This window comes from Parasteatoda tepidariorum, chromosome 1 (genome assembly GCF_982258835.1).
Source record: "Parasteatoda tepidariorum strain Cologne lab strain chromosome 1, Ptep-v5.0, whole genome shotgun sequence".
Taxonomy (NCBI): domain Eukaryota; kingdom Metazoa; phylum Arthropoda; class Arachnida; order Araneae; family Theridiidae; genus Parasteatoda; species Parasteatoda tepidariorum.
The window spans coordinates 81465859-81481829 of record NC_141755.1 but is presented as its reverse complement, the minus strand read 5'-3'; the positions used below and the strand labels follow the sequence as shown (position 1 = coordinate 81481829).

General features: G+C 32.2%; 1 long non-coding RNA gene across 3 annotated transcripts in view; it reads right to left on the bottom strand.

Moving 5' to 3' along the window:
- The window catches only part of LOC147816564 (uncharacterized), a 127030-nt gene that overhangs the window by 90973 nt on the left and 20086 nt on the right, over nucleotides 1-15971 (bottom strand). Inside the window, exons 9-12 of one of the 3 annotated variants that reach the window (XR_015435441.1) lie at nucleotides 15768-15785; nucleotides 14998-15012; nucleotides 13006-13023; nucleotides 8616-8687 (exon numbers count right to left, since the gene is read on the bottom strand). This is a non-coding gene — a long non-coding RNA (uncharacterized LOC147816564). Of the gene's footprint in view, nucleotides 1-8615; nucleotides 8688-12171; nucleotides 12200-13005; nucleotides 13024-14997; nucleotides 15013-15767; nucleotides 15786-15971 lie in introns of those variants that run through there. The other 2 variants (XR_015435442.1, XR_015435440.1) reach the window with 2 other exon arrangements.

Genomic DNA, 15971 nt, shown 5'->3' with positions numbered 1-15971 from the left:
GATTTTGCCTAGTAATTAACATTGTTATAAACACAATTTTTATCACTTAAATAAATATTTTTATCTTAGTAAAAATACCCTTTTTATATTTCTAAATTTTTTATTAAATCGAATCTTGCTATCTTTGCAATGGAACTTCGATGAATGCCTGTTTATGTTGATGGAATCTTGCAGTCAAAATATATTTGAAATAATATTTGAAAAGTATTATGGCCAATATAACAACTCCTTAACAGTGACCGGATAAAGAAAATATGTGGGATTTCATCAAATAATTAACATTATTATTAACAAAATTTTTATCACTTAAATAAATATTTTTATCTTAGTAAAAATACTTTTTTTATATTTCTAAATTTTTTATTAAATCAAATCTTGCTATCTAAGCAATGGAATTTCGATGAATGCGTGTTTATGTTGATGGAATCTTGCAGTCAAACTTTAGATTTATCTCCAAACTGGCTCTATCACTCAAAACCGTGCTAAAGCTGTGTATCCGATGTCAATGAAAAATTCAATCATTTTCCGGTCCTTACCAGCAGAATTTGTAGAGATGTAAACGTCAAAGAGAGAATTTGTCATCAACTAAAAATTTCTGAACAGATTTAATCAAGCTAGGGTTCTCAAATTTCAATTGAAGCTCTACGTTAACAGATCATGCTATTTGCGATAATTTCCAGACTGCTATTTACAAGCAGAATTTATTGCGATGAAATTTGACGCTTGTCAGATTTCCGACCACTTTCTGATTTACTAGAGTGATCGCATATAAAGGCACTTGATGACAATGCAACTTTAAATCCTTTCCTGTTCACTACATTTAGAATTTATCACGAAGGGATGTATTCCAAGCGATTCATAACTAGAAATAAGTGATTATTTAGCGATTCATAATTCAGAAGCGATAAATTCTAAGCGAACAAAATATCGCGAAGATTGATCATTGGTAAAAATGTCAACCATTTTTTTTAAGGAAAAAACGAGAGTACTTAAACAACAACTAGAGCTCCGAGCCTGATGACAAACCAAATAACTAGTTTATCCTGGCAATTTTGAAACTAGCAGTGTTTATCACAGTATATCAGAAGAGATAATTTATAATCAATCGAAATGTCAACTACTGTCCGATTATCTAGAGTGCTTACATTAAGAATGAGGCTTTGTTCTGGAGGATATCACAAGTTTCAATCATTTCCTGGTCATTACATACTGATTATATAGCCATATTATTATCTAAAAGAATTTATTGGCAATCTAAATCCTGTGTACGGGTTAGGGAACTGCCTTTGCATCAGAAAGGTTCTGGATTTGAATCCTGGGCAAGGCATGGATGTTCTTTCCTTCTCTGTACTATCTTCCCTTACTGTCAGAGCAGCGTTGGCCCACCTAATATGGTTCCCCTGAAAGAGTGGCCAGCAAATCTGTCCTTCAGGCATGACCTAGGTCGTGATCCGGGTGGGCATTGGAAAAAAAAATCTAAATTTCGACAACTTTCCAACTAGTTAAAGTGCTTAAAAGTAAACTGTGCCGGATGGTTATGATAGTATTAATAGTTTCTTGACATAAACAGGCATAATTTATGTAATCAAATAAAATTTACAGTAAATCATTATTTTGACCATTTTCCTATTAGATAGAGTGCTCAAACTTCAAGTGGAGCTTTGTGCATGATGAAAATTCACCAATTTTGTAAATTATGCTAGCAAATGTATAGCAATCGAAATTTCGATCGCTTTAAAACATAATACACCAAAGTATTGGTCAGATTCAAAGCAAAAACCATGTGGGACATTAATTTCGTAATACACGTCATCATCACTGATAATCGAAAAATTATGTAGTTTAGGTGCCGCAAAAAAATAAATTTTTTTATCGATTATATATCGCTGGAAAATTACAGTTTTTTAAATTTTTATGCTATTCTATTATAACAAGTCATTTAATCACAAATTTCTATTCTTAAAATGGAAACAACTTTTATAGAAGCAAAAACAATGATAAATACGATGCATGAATCAAAATGATGAAAAAACATCATAATTAATTAAAATTAGAGAATAAAAGGTATTTTTTGAAGTTCTGTGAGCACAAATAAGACGAATTCTTTTTTGATATAGTACCAATATTTTGTTGAGTTATGTTTCGTTTATCTTTACCCAGTCAAGAGACACAAAACTACGCCTATTGTTGATGTGCAGATTAAGTTCTTTAAATATGAAAACCTAACGATTTGTCCACAAAAAACAACTTTTTAGTAAAGATGACTATTTTTTTTATCAGAAAAATTAACATTTTATTCGGCATATATTCTTCGTTTTTTTTTTCGTTATAACTCGACATTCCTATAGAATTAACATCTAAGCACTTTATAGAGCTTGAAAAGAAAAAAACCTAAACAATTGAAGGATTACATTGAACTTCATAAATTCAATTAAAAATAACAATAGAAAATGATACTCCTAAAAAATAGTTTAATTCAGAAATAATAGAACTTTTTTTAATAGAAAGCTTAACTTATAGATAAGCTTTCCATCGTAGCGCGAAGCTAAAACCATTTTGCTTAAAGCTACCTTTCTGATGCACTTTATAAAAACGCCACCTTTTTTAATCTCTAACATTACACCCACCAAATGCTTTGAAGAGTGGTTAGACAGTTAATTCGAATACCACCGTAACCATGGATCTGTGAACTCCTCCAACTTGGGTTTTCTGTTTCTTCTACGCCTTGTATTGTCATGAGTTTATAAATCCTTTCATTTTATTTTAGAACAGCCGTTGAACAGCCGACCCAATTTAGGGTTTGCGACTAATTATGTTCAACTCCGTAGCCTTGTAATTTCGAACCCAATCCAGAAGACAAGGGAACTCCTGGATCAAGTATTGGGAAAAATTTGTCTTTGTGGAGGACTTTTTGATGGAACTAACTCGCATTTGTGTTACATGGAGAGGAAAATCACGAAGACCTTTCATGGTTAATCAGACTCAAGGGTACTCTAACCCATGATCCGTCTACCACTGAGGATATTTAACGTCAGCACTGTGATCGGTGCGAGCCGGGTGCGGAATTGAATTCGTATCGACTAGCCATTGCTGGGATATTAAGGCGAACGCTCTATCCCCTGAGCCACCACAGCTCAAGCAGTTTCATTGTATTGAGTTCAGACACTCGTATATGTATGTAAATATAAAATAAATGTTCTTTAAATTAACAAAATACAATAATAAATAAAAATACGCTGAAGACTTCGGTATTTTTAAACTAGGAAAATGAGTAAAAATGTTAGCCTACTCCAGAGCGTGATTAGAAATGTACCGGTACGTAAAATCTACGGACACAATTTCTCATTTTTGATAGCACGTTATCAGTAGTTTTATTCACAAAATTGAGCAATTGCTTAATTACATAAACATATAAGAGTTCAAAAAAGAAAATGCTGGAAATACAATACATACAAATATCTACAATACGCACTGAGATCAAGAACTAAAAAGCTAAAACATATTTCACTTTTCAAACATCCTCTTCTACTAAGTCTTAAAATTCTCGCCAAGCTGCTCTTTTTTCACGAAGCATCACTGGCCTGAGGACGATAACGTGTCCTTTCCAAGCTGTTCAGGGCCATTTTTTTATTATTCTTTTTATTTCATTTTTTTACCATATCCACTCTTTTCCCTTCAAAAAAAAGAGAAAATTCCAGTTCCATATTCTTTCATTTATAAACAGTTTTGCGCAAAAATTGCTCTTCAGCTACATCTCCCATAGGATCACAAAAGGAATCGATCACTGCCAAGTAGGTTTTGCATGCAGGAAAAGGCCCAGGCCTTGGAGACCCCTCGGGAGGACATCGGATGGACGGGCCATCGTGAAGAGCTTCAGACGGAAGCCCCAGAGACCAGATCCCTGAACGCTCCAAACGTATATGCAGATCTTTCAAAAAAGCAGTATCAGCTTCTTCGCAGACGCGTTTTTCGGTGTTTTTTTTTTAGGTGCATCTATTTTTTTCAACCCCCGTCCCACTTCTTATCCTCTTTTCATATTCCACCCGGTTCCAGTTAGCGGATATATTTGCCCGGTTGCTTACTAATAAAAACAAGTGGAAAGAGCGAAGAGCGGAGAAGACATTATAAAAAAAAAAAAAACTCGGTGCGTGAATTTTTTATGCTGCCATCCTTCGATATATCGTTCTTGTTTGTATTTTGATGCTGCTGTTTTGTATACTTGGGAATAGGGTAAAGGCATATCGAGAGGCAGCAGTCACAGAGAGTGGCACAACATGCTGTTGAGAATCCATCACTGGAGATGATAAATCATTACGTGTCACGACAAAGTTCTGTTCTTTTTTTCTTCCTTCCTGCATTTTCTCTATCGTCGATGGGCTCTCGAGGTTGAGTGAAAGGACGATCAAGTTGCGTTGTTTTTAAGTATTCAGAGGCTTTTCTTGTGAAAAAAGTGAGCTAGATCACAGTTAGTGAGGTTTTGTGGCATTGTAATAGATGTATCACTCTTACAAAGGAGGTTTTTTTATTTATTTTTAAACCAAATATTCTTTAGGTATTTTTTGTTTCAAGTTATTTAAATAGTTAAATATCTGATACTATTTGTCTTCAAAAATATTGAAAGCAAATTAGCTTTAAATATTTGTCCTTTTTTTAGGGTCTAGCAGATTTCAACAAAGAATATTACATATTCAAATGTCAATCGCTACATCGGTAATCACTTATGCAAAGAGTTTATAGCTTGAAGATCTATAGTACATGCTATATTTAAACAGAAATTTTAATTTGCAATATTTGTGGATATAATTATTTTCAAAGATATCAGGTTTCGCAATCAAATAATCACAAATCTTATGGAAGCTCATCTTCATCTTTTCTATAATTTCATTTACCATAAAAAAAGATTATTTATGATGATGGTATATTTTTATTACGCGATTTGTAAAGAGAAATTCTTTATAGTTTGTTTTGACAGATTCCTTACAAATTCATTTATTGCAATTATCTGTTTTAGACGAAACCTGAACTTTAATGATGCTTTTAAAATTATAAATATTACAAAGGTGAATAAAAATACACATATTTCAGATTATCTTCAGCTTTGAACTTCATAATAATTAACTTCATTTCACAACAAGAAAATGAATTCTTTGAAACGTTACAACATTAAAATATTGATACGTGGTGGCTCAGGGGATAGAGCATTCATCTTCCAATGAGGTGAACAGGGTTCGAAACTCAGTAATGGCTGGTCAATATACATACAAATTCCACACCCGGATTGCATTGATAACTCTGCTGACGTAAAATATCCTCAGTGGTAGACGGATTATTTGTTAGAGTATCCTTACCGCCAGGCTAACCGTGGGAGGTCTTGTGTATTTTTGTTCTCCATGTAACGCAAAGGCTGGTTAATTACACAAAAAAAGCTCTCCACGAATGCAAATTTCTCCCAATGCTTTATCCAGGAGTTCACTTGTCTTCTGGATAAAATTACAAGTTTAAAACTGCAAGGCTACGGAACTGAACATTAGTGGTCGTAAACTCAAAAACTAGGGTCGGTTGTTCAATGATGGTTTTAAAATATTTAGACGGGAGTCATGGAGGCTCAGGGAATAGATTCGTCCGTCTAATTGAGGAACCCATGCTTGAATGCCAGCGATAACTGGTCGATACGAATTCCGCACCCGGCTGACACAGACCACAGTACTGACGAAAAATATCCTCAGTGGTAGACGGATCATGAGTTAGAGTCCCCTTGCCTACAGGCTAAACGTGGGAGGTTTTCGTTGTTCTTCTTTCTACATAACGAAAATTCATTATTTTCAATATAAATAATAGCCGTTCGTTCACAATTTTTTATTTATTTTTTTCATGAGCATCGTTGAACAGCGGACCCAATTTTGAGTTTACGACTACCAATGTTGAACTTCGTAGCCTTTAAATTTTGAACCCAATCCAAGGGAACTCCTGGATCAATTATTGAGAGAAAGGAATACGAAAGCATAGTAAATGCTGATTTTACTTTTTATATTTTATTTTTTATCCGTCGTTGAACAGTCAACCCAATTTTTTGGGTTTACAACTACTGATACTAAACTCCATAGCCTTGTAATTTTGAACCCAATCCAGAAGACAAGAAAACACCTTGATCAGTACCCCCAGAGGTTCTGATTTGCTATCTGATTTGCTGATCCAGGTGCTTCCTTGTCTTCTGGATTTGTGCAAAATTACAAGGCTACGGAGTTGAACACTAGTAGTTGTAAACCCAAAAAATTGGGTCGGCTGTTGAACGACGGCTATAATATAAAATAAAATAAAAATCAAGGTAGATTCTTCTTTTGCTTATCCAATACTTTTCCCCTTTGTTTCTGAACTATTTCTCCATAGTTCCACGATTTCTCCAAGTATATTTTCATAAACGAAAATCAAAACTCTTTGTGAAAACAAAAAAAAGTGAGTTTGAAGAGTGAATAGGCGGAGAGGGGGAATATGGAACTCCTTTGGGGAAAGTATAGAAGGGCTGGTCAACGGAGATCGGGGGTGTTTGAGAGGTTTTATGAATAAAGTATGTTGCTAGAAGATGGTGTTCTTTCTCGTGAATGTAAGGTGGATGCCTTTGTTTTATTTTCCGATTTATTATTCCTTCTTCCCCACCCCCCTGTTTTCTAGCACTATCCCGCAAACACTTAGGATATACACCCAATTCCCTTTTGAATAGGGAAATGGAGATTTGAGAGAAGTATTCGGAGATCGGGTGAATACCATACTAAGCACAGAAGACGTGTCAAATATGGTTGGAAAATAGTCAGTGGTTATTACTGGAAGATGTTTTTTTCTTGTAATTTGTGGAAGTGAGAGCTCAACAAATTTTCTGCATGCGCTAAATATTTATTGAAATTCTCAGAGTAGCTTCTGAGAATTGAATGAATGAACTTCCATGCTAAGCAAGTAAATTTTATAAATATTTAACAAAAAATTGTAATAATTATTACTAGGTGATTTTTGATAATTCGCACTCGCTTCTCAGTGGAATTTCCTCTAAGGATTTGATTTAATTTTAGAATCGTCGTGGAACAGCCGACCCAATTTTTGGGTTTACGACTACTAATGTTCAACTACGCAGCCATGTAATTTTGAACCCAATCCAGAAGACAAGGGAACTCCTGGCTCAAGTATTGGGAGATATTTGCCTTCGTGGTGAACTTTTTTGATGGAACTAACCCGCATTTGAGTTACATGCAGAGGAAGACCACGAGAACTTCCCACTGTTACCCTGACGGCAAGGTAACTCTAACCCATGATCTATCTACCACTGAGGATAATTCACGCCAGCACTGTGGTCGGTGTAAGCCGGATGCGGAATTCGTATGTACCAGCCATTGCCCCGGTTCACCTCATTGGAAGGCGAACGCTCTATCTCCTGAGTCATCGCGGCTCTCTGTATCAAGCATTGTTAAAAACTAGTTTTCGCGAAAGACTTTTTTTATGAAACTAACCAGCATTTGCTTTAGAGAGAGATTGAGATCTAAACTTTTCATAGCATCAATAGAATACTTTTATTTCATTTTATAACCGCCGTTGAGCAGCAGACCCAATTTTTATGTTAATGACTACTAATGTTCAACTACATAGCCTTGTAATTGTGAACCCAATCCAGAAGACAAGGGAATTCCTGGATCAAATATTGGGAGAAATTTGCCTCCGGAGAGGACTTTTTGATGAAACTAACCCGCATTTGCGTTACATGAAAATGACAGCCACGTAAAACTCACGATTAGCCTGACGGCAAGGGGATTGTTTTTTTTAAAAGTATGTTGAACTAAAATTTTAATTCGAGTATTGATTTAACGTTACTTTAATTTAATGTTTGCAACAGTACCGGCAAAGAACATTTATGATTTTTTTGCGATGACATTGACAGGAATACATTGGGGAATAATTTTGTTTTTTCTGTTGCATAAGATTTTTATCGGATTTTGCAAATTTTCACGTCGCTGACTTTAAATCAATTAGTTTCTCTCTACAAGCTATAGTTTTTGCAACGAAATTTTTTGTGAGTTTTACAAGTTTAAAAACGTTATATGTAACAGGGGGTCGCATAAATGTTGTGAAAAGCTTCTAGGATCGTCGCCAGGATTAAAAATTCACAGGAACTCGTGCCCGGAAATGTGAAAGGTCGCTAGTTGGTCTTCTCTATTATGATTTGTTCCTTCGTGTGCTTCTGAACAGGTCATTATAGAGAAGCGACTACATATGACGTCATTTCAGGGCATGAGTTTCGATACGTCATTTCAGGACATGAGTTTCTGATGATGTACCCTAACTCCCCCAGAAAGTGGTCGCAACATTTATATAACCTCCCCCTCCGTTTCATATAACGTTTTTAAATTTGTACATTTCGACAAAAGAAAAAGGATAAAAAATTACATTTAAAAAGTCTGCAACTTTAGGAGTGAAACTAATTCCATATTTGAAATCCCCACATCCGAATTAAGCAAGATTAAGCATTTGTGTAAATGCGGCAAAAAATTTGTTGCTTACTGCTAATTACTTAATTTTAATTAATTTTTCTAACACTACATTAAAAACAATAATAAATCAGTCCAAAAGATAATCCAAACTTCTGTATTTTTTTATTTCTATTTATCGCAATAACTATTGTACAGTGATTCGTTTCACATTCCAAGCTAAAAAAAGAAGAAAAAAAGGAATTACTCATAATAGATAGTTATATAAAGCTAATAAAAAATTATAAATTTTTTGAATAACCTTAACTAAGAATTAAATAATTTCCGCCCCTTCTAGTTCTATATCTCTTTTCTTTGAAATAAATAAATACTATTATTTTTTTTCTCAAACAAATTTAATTAACTTTCAATTTTTATAATTTGTTTCTTTTTTCTTGTAAGTCAAGTCATTTGGCAGATTTTTTTTAAAAAAACGCCAAGATGTTTCAAACCAGCATGATGGCTTCACGGTCATCTTTGTTTTTCGTTGTATAATAGATATTTCTCCGAAAAATAAAAACTACACCATTTATTTCTGTAGCATCTCTTCAGTGGCTCTGTTTGCAGTTGTCCACTTCTCCGCTCCAAGAATCTGCATTGAATGCTGCTTTGGATTAAAAGGCCAAAAATCACCTTTCAAACGTATCCCATCTAAAACTTTTTTCAACTATTTCAGTTATTTTCGTTAGTAAGTTTTATAACTACCACAATTCTTGCGATTAAGAATTGTTAGTGCATTGTAAAATTAAAAAAAAAAATGACGAGGAAGATATGTGACCTATGACTAATGGGAATGGGCACAAATTAGTATAAAAGGTTACTTAAATATCACTATATCACTATCTAGACCAGTGGTTACCAACTGACGAAATGCGAAGTCTTTTTTTTGTAGCCCACGAACTAAAATATTAGTTTTCATTTTTTCTGCGGACAATTTTCGTAAAAAATTTATATGGGTTTAAAATACTTTTCTTTCGTTAAAAAAAAAACTAATTTCTTCATTTCTGTAAAATTTAACATACCAACTGTGCAAAAAAAATTATTTCTCAGGTTTTGCATTCAAGAAAATATTTATTATTACTTGTAATTTAATACTTTTGTTTTGAACAACTTGATAAAAAATCTGACAGTAATATTTAGGTGTTCCTTCAAACATAAAAGAGTCCTAAATAAAATTTTGACAAATTTGCGGCCCGCCATTTGACTGATGTTTTTAATTGTGGCCCCCCCCCCGGTCTCGTGTAAGTTGGAAACCCCTGATCTAGACAAATAAAGTATTGTTTTCAATGGATTTTTTTTTGCGTGAAATTGAATGAGACTGAACACATGTTCATAAAAAAATAGTTTAGAAGTCATAAAAATTTCTTTTAAACAGAATGTGTTATTTTGAGTTTTTTACCCACATAAAATACTGTAAAAATACCTCAAAAGTAATCAAAACCCAAAGAGTGAAGAAAAAGATCTATTTAATAGCTTTCTTTCAACAAGAAAAACAATGGGCAGGAAAACTCAAAATTAGCTGAGGGAGGAGAGAAAAAGGGTGTTGTGTGGATTTAAACAATCCTCTGTTTGCTTAGCCCATCTTATTGCTGCTCCAAACATTCCTATTTAATCCTATCCCATTAATCCTATAACATATTAATCCTATCCGACAAATCCTATTTAAGTCAACAGGGGGTTCTAATGCTTCGTAAGTAACTGAAAACAAAAGCTTCGCCTGCAGTTTAAATTTTAAAAATGCATAATCCTTGAGCCTTTCGAAGCGAAATATTTTGTAGACTATGACCTTGAGTTATTAGTATTACAAATTATTACCTAAAAGTTATTGATAAGCTCACCGGACAAAAAATTAGTCACCTTAGTGCGCAACAACCGATGAATCGTTACCCATGCAGCATGAAAGGGCAAATAAACGTTAAAATTACGTCATTTTCACGTAATGATTTTTACCAGTTCTTCATTCGTTAAAGCTTATACGTTAAAATGACGGTATTTTAACGTTATAAATTTTTCCCTTTAAATATTTCGTTAAAAATACGTACTAAAAATACGTTATTTTAACGTGCACATTTTACCCATTTTTTGACAGTTTTTTAAAAATGTTTTATTAACGGACAATTGACGCTTTGTTGCATAGTTATATTTACGTTAATTTTTTGGGATTATAAACGTAAACTTAATGGTAAAAACGTTTCAAAAACAAAGGGTGAACTTGTGAGAGCCCAGGAAAGATATTCTTTTACGTTTCTCTTAAAATCGAATTAACTGAACACTGTGGATTTTTATTACAATTTATATTTTATTTATAAATACTTATAATTATTTTTGTTTATTTAAACTGAAGATAAATATTTGTTTATTGATAATATTGAGTCTGCTCATTGTGAGTAACTGACAAGGGAACTATGAGTTTTAATTCTTATGAAACTAAACTAGGAGGAAATTAAAGAATTTCCAAAATACTGAATGAAGTAAAAATTTGCTACAACTTGACGTGTAACGAACATAATAACGCAGAAACACGTAACTTAAATTTAAATTATCTCTGTCTAGTACAAAATATGGGTTTCATTAGATGACGCAGTGGTCAAGTAACGTGCTCAACTGCGTGCGCACTGCCACTTCGTGATCAAAGGCAAGTAGCCATCAGTGAGATATTTTTGTTTTAAGCGGAAATTACGTGTAAATATCGGTAAGTGTACGGATGTGACAGAGTGGCAAAAAAGAGCAATTGTATTTGCTTATTGCAGTGTTAAGATGGTGCTTGAATGCTTTGAATGTTCGGTTCTCCCTCATTATTAAAGTATGAGAAATATGTATGAAAGAGTAAATTATGAGGTATAACTGTAATTTTAAGTTTTGTTTGAACAGTACTGTTTATAATAAGTACTAATTAACTATGAACAAATTGAAGAGAGTTTTCAACATATTTCATTTAAAATAAATAAGATCTGCTACCCTCAACAAAACTGCTATGACAGCCTCGGGTGGGTCCTGGTCTTATCGAAAATTCTATTCTATCCTATCCTGACCTTTTCTCCAGTTTTTACAGTTCAGTACGAGGAAGTCCTTATCTATAGAATCGGACAATCTGAGTTTGGGTTTCCTCTAGTTGGGTTTCTTGGGTTCAAGTCATACATTTATCAGGTGACCACATTAGATGACCAGTTCATTTCATCCTTTGAATTCCGTTATATTTAGTAATATCAGGTTTTTTATAAAGGTGGTAAAGTTCACAGTTGCATCTCCTTCCCCATAGTCCATTGATTTGGACGCCAACTTTAAAAGGATTTCTCTTTTAAATGCGCCTAATTCATATTCATTTTTTGAGATCATGGTCCTCGATTCCGAGGCATGTGCAGGTACAGATTTTAGTACTTTAGATAGTAATGTCTATCAAATGTATTAAATTATGATAAATATTATATATATATATATATATATATATATATATATATATATATATATATATATATATATATATATATATATATATATATATATATATATATATATATATATATATATATATATATATATATATATAAAAATAGAAACAAAAATGTATTTTCAAGATACAAAAATACACACTTTTGTTTTAAAAATTGGAATCATAATAGCAAGTTATATTAAATTGACACTGAATAATTAGTGTTAAAAATAGGCAAGTTTTTACAAACCTCATAATAAGACTATAAAACAATTATTAAAAAACAATTATATTTTGAAATTATATGAAGTATAGACATTCACAAAACATAGAAACAATAAAATAAATAATCACGTAATAATCAAGTAAATAATAATAACAAAAAAAATCACGACTAAAAAAATTTCAACGACAACCGTTCTGATACTATAAGCAAATGGACGAAACACAGTATGAAATGTTAAGACTCACTGTATAATAACCACGTAAATATAACAGACTCATGGGCGTGTATCTCTTTCTCTCACCTACTCTCCTCCAATTGGTGACTACGGACAATCGAACACGCAACGCAGTTATTTTACGTCTCAACAGATGGCAGCACTACAATAGCTTTTCTTATTCGGCGCCTCGTCTTGAATCGACAAACAAATCGTTTGGATCCACTGTGTCAAAGTCTGAACTGCTCTTAAATGGTGACTTCGCTCACAGCTATGTGGCCTCTATGTCTCATGAAACGCAGAAGACTCCACAGAGAGTCAGATTCAAAGTATACTAAAGGGGGAGTGTGCAGTTGCCACTATATAAAGCATTAGTAGTCAGAGCATACTACCACGGTCTTAGAGCTCCTTTGTTCGAATCCTGCCAGCAGCGAAGAAACACTCTCCTCCAAACCATTAAACCCAAAATAATTTTTTTTGTTTGATATTTTTTAACTGTTTTAAATTTTTGAATTTTAATTTTTAAAACAAGAACATATGTGTAACAGGAATTATTAAAAATTTGATCAAGGATAAAATCATTGATTAATTTTTAAAGGATTTAAGTAAAAATAAAAGAATAACATACCATCAATTAATCCATTTGCTAAGAATTACAATAAAAAAAACATGTGAGTGAATCAAAATAAGCATTTTCAAACGCAAAACAATGTTAAAAATTTTAAAGCATTCTTCACTATAATTTTATACAATTTTAGCAACTACGGAGCTTTGAATGCTCAAAATATTGCTCAAATTATAAGCTCAATTTTTTCTTCTATATATTAGAGAATAATGATCTATAGCACGAAATGATTCTATAATTTATTTTATTTAGATTTTATTTATTTAAAAATAAATATGCCCGAAAAGTTTCTCTCAATTCATGACAGATGTCTAAAAAGGATTAGAACATTAACGTATACTGTTTGAAATTTTAGTCCATGTTGAAGAATAACATCTCTCAATTTTGCTGTAACCTTAAGATAAAAACGATATAATTGAGCCATTTTATACTTCTTAGACTTTATTGCACAAAAGTATAGTTCAACCTAAATGAAAACGAAGTTCAGTTTAACACTTTATTTAGGTAGTAATAAATTTGCACAATATTCAGATTCCACATTGTTTCAATTATTCTGAAAGAATTGGTAGTATTAGTAGTAGAATAATTAAAACGAATTAATTAAATTTTTAAAAAAATAAAGTAACTGATTTCTCAAGAATTAGATTAACTTGAATAAAATGTAGCGCATAAACAGCTCATTCGGGTTTTTTACTTAATTATTTAAAAAAGAAATATAGAATTGATTACGTTTCTGTAAATATTATGATAATTATTTGAGTTTAAAAATACAAATTATTAACATTGCCATAAATTAAAAAATTTGTTCATATGATAATAACACATTTTAATGTTTTTGCTTACTGACAAAAACCGATCTTTGAATGGATTTTTAAATAAACAACGAAAAATTAGAATTTAAACTGAATTGGTGATTGACAATTTCAGCTTGTCTTATTTTTAATTATTTTAGGAAATCAACTTCATGCAATTACTGTGGAGCGAGGCAGGACATTAAGCATCTAATTAAGCACTGTCCAAGATTCCAGGCACTTCGTGGAACCCACATGAATAACTACGAAGAGGAACACCAATTCTTTGCTAATTAACCTGCAGGAAAATTGTGACTCAAATTATAAAACAAACCCTCGGGGACATTTTAGCCCCAGATCAACTGACCCCAGTCATGAACCAACAATAGAACATGTCATCGTTATTTTATACGGATCAACTTTTAGCCTCACATTTTGAAATTTTATCTACTTATGATTTTAGACTTCATCGACTTGTATTCAGACTTTTACTTTTAGACATTTACACTTAGGACTTTTAGCTCTCATTGATTTTAGTTTTAAGCGTTTATTTTCATTTCCTGTTTCCTTATTATTATAATCATTTGTTGTTGTTGACGTATGCGTGTTTAGGCAGAGGGGGTGTGATTGGTCTTGTTTTCCAGTGGCGCCATCTATGGCCAAGAATTCGACTTCTGCCACACCATTCGTCACGACCATTATAATAATTTAATTCTCGACATTTACACCGGCGCTTTTAGCTTTCATTGATTTTAAAACATGTTTCTAATTGTCAATATTTTTTGTTAATTCACTTTTAACGGATCACCGCCACTGTCATTTGGCAAAATATATTGTACTTTTAGTTTTTAGCTTAATTTTTTAATGTAATAATAAATTTTTTTTATCTCCGTATACCCCCTGGGATGGGTCGGAGTTCTACCTATCTTGCCTAATTTTTAAACTAAATATTTTCTGGAACTTTAAAAATTTTTCATAAAATTGTTCTATTTTGCATCATAATCACAGTACGCTCATATTTTAAAACATTAACAAATATCTATTAATTATAAATAAAAATCACGATTCAATTAATGTTTAATATATTAAGTATATTTTTCTATTTATCTAGTAGCTTAAATTTCGTTAATATATAATTTAATAATCATCGAACACTGAAAATACGTAAAGTTAATATTTATTCAAAAACAACCAAAATGCTTACTTTTTAGCATGACAGCTACAAAATAAAAGATGGAATATAATAAAAAATACGAAATTTTGATATTATATTAAAATTTAGCATTTGATAAATATTTTCTCGAATTTTCATACATAATGCTGGAAGCATGTTCAAAACGTACTCATCTGTTAATGTTTTTTTTAATCACTAGCCTTAACAGTTTCGCTGAAAAAGAGCTAATTTTTTCTTTAAAAACTATATCGAAGTCTCAAAAAAATATTTGTTTACTTTTGACTGGACTAAACAATAATCCAAAACGGATTCTTCCAGTTCGATTTGTAATCGAAATGGAAATCGTATACCTATCTTACTTCTTGATCCAGCAGCCGGATAACAACTGAAAAAGTCAATTAACGCCACAAATGTCAAAGAGTAGTTTTCTTAATGTTATTGTTTTATTATTATTGTTTTATTTAAGAATCTTAAGTGTGCTATACAAAAAACCTTATTTGAAATATATTTCACTATTCACTATTTTTCGACAAAACCTTAAAAATAGAACTAAAAAAAACAATTAATAGCACTATTATTGACATCAACATCATAAAATTTATTTACTAAAGTTTTTAGCAGTTTTGCAGTTTCAGTACAGGAAGGAACTAAATTTATGTAATAAATTCATATAAGTTACATGTGAGTAAACAAATAACTATCCCATATTAACGGTGATAATATGACATAAAAGGCAATAAAATAGACCTTTAAAGAGACTATCGTACTGTTCTTAAGGAATAAAATAATTCTTATCTTACCGTTAGTAATTCTTGACGCTACAGAGAAAATATTTTTCGTCAAATTATAACATGCAGATTTTAAATGATTTACTAACCACTAGCACTGGAAAAACGCATAACGCCATGTTTGTCATGAAATAGCCAATGACTTGCTGTACACGTCGACAGGGAATCAACACAGGATTATCACAGGAAAAAGACGCTCGAAATTAGTATCACAGA